This window comes from Oryx dammah, unplaced genomic scaffold, assembly GCF_014754425.2.
Source record: "Oryx dammah isolate SB20612 unplaced genomic scaffold, SCBI_Odam_1.1 HiC_scaffold_23, whole genome shotgun sequence".
In the NCBI taxonomy this organism is placed as follows: domain Eukaryota; kingdom Metazoa; phylum Chordata; class Mammalia; order Artiodactyla; family Bovidae; genus Oryx; species Oryx dammah.
The window spans coordinates 128,613,020-128,614,909 of NW_024070207.1; positions in this window are offsets into that span (position 1 = coordinate 128,613,020).

Sequence of the window (1,890 nt, forward strand, 5' to 3'; positions counted from 1 at the left end):
TCAAAATCCTTCAAGTTAGACTTCAACAGTACTTGAACTGAGAACTTGCAGACGTACAAGCTGGATTTAGAAAAGGCAGAGGAACCATAGATAAATTGCCAACATCCATTGGATCATAAAAAAAAGCAAGGGAATTCCACAAAAATATCTGTTTCTGCTTTACTGACTACACTAAAGCCTCTGACTCTGTGGATCTGAAAAACTGTGGAAAATTCTTCAAGAGATGGGAAAACCAGACCGCCTTACCTGCCTCCTGAGAAACCTGTATGCAGGTCAAGAAGCAACAGTTAGTACCGGACATGGAACAATGAACTGGTTAAAAATTGAGAAACGAGTATGTCAAGGCTGTATATCGTCACCCTGCTTGTTTAACTTTGATGCAGACTACATCATGAAATGCCACGCTGAAAGAATCACAAACTGGAATCAAGATTGCCAGGAGAAGTATCAAGAGCCTCAGATATTCAGATGAGACCGCTCTTACGGAAGAAAGCAAGAGGAACTAAAGAGCCTCTTGATAAAAGTGAAAGAGGAGAGTGAAAAGGCTGACTTAAAACTCAACGTTCAAAAAACTAAGATCATGGCATCCGGTCCCATCACTTCATGGCAAATAGATGGGGAAAAAGTGAAAGCAGTGACAGACTTTATTTTCTTGGACTCTAGAATCACTGCAGATGGTGACTGCAGCCACAAAATTAAAAGACGCTTGCTTCTTTGAAGAAAAGCTATGAGAAACCTAGACAGTGTATTAAAATGGAGAAACATCACTATTTGAGCAAAGGTCCGTCTAGTCGAAGCTATGGTTTTTCCAGTAGCCATGTATGGATGTGAGAGTTGGACCATAAAGCAGGCTGAATGCTGAAGAACTGATGCCTCTATTTTTCTGTTGAACCCAATATTCAAAGACAATAGGATTATAAAAATTATATGTTTCATAGACTTTAGTATAGTACTAAAAGTTTTGAGTTGGGACTTTAAAAAAAAATTATTTTATTTATTTATTATTATTATTTTTTTTTACTTTACAATATAGTATTGGTTTTGCCACACATCAACATGAATCCGCCACGGGTGTACATGTGTTCCCAATCCTGAACCCCCCTCCCACCTTCCCCGCCAACACCATCCCTCGGGGTCATCCCAGTGCACCAGCCCCAAGCATCCTGCACCCTGCATCGAACCTAACCTGGTGATTCATTTCTTGTATGATATTGCACATGTTTCAATGCCGTTCTCCCAAATCATCCCACCCTTGCCCTCTCCCACAGAGTCCAAAAGACGGTTCCATACATCTGTGTCTCTTTTGCTGTCTCGCATACAGGGTTATCATTACCATCTTTCTAAATTCCATATATGTGCATTAGCGTACTGTATTGGTGTTTTTCTTTCTGGCTTACTTCACTCTGTATAAGGACATTTTTAAATTAATTATTTTTGGCCGTGCTGTGCTGAGTCTTCATTGCTTGGCGGGCTTTCTCCCACTTAGGGGAATAAGAGCTACACTCCAGCCATGGTACACAGGCTTCTCATTGTGGTAGCCCCTCTTATCATGCAACATGGGCCCTAGGCACACAGGCTCAGCAGTTGTGGCGCACACTCAGGCTTAGTTGCCACGCGGCATGTGGGAACTTCCCAGGCGAGGGATCGAACCCATCTACCCTGCAGAGGCAGGTTGACTCTTAACCATTGGACCAGCACATTTTGCTTTCAGGCTTAGTGCTTTGGGGCGACTAAGGGACAAGCAAGAAAGAGTTGTAATAGAATTATGGATGTGTGACGAACATTTTTTCGATCCATAGTTTCTCAAGTCTAGTTAAGACCCTGTCCCTCACACATATCCTAAATAATGTGTTTTTTAGAAGCATGGCAAAACCTGTCTGGTTGCCTTCA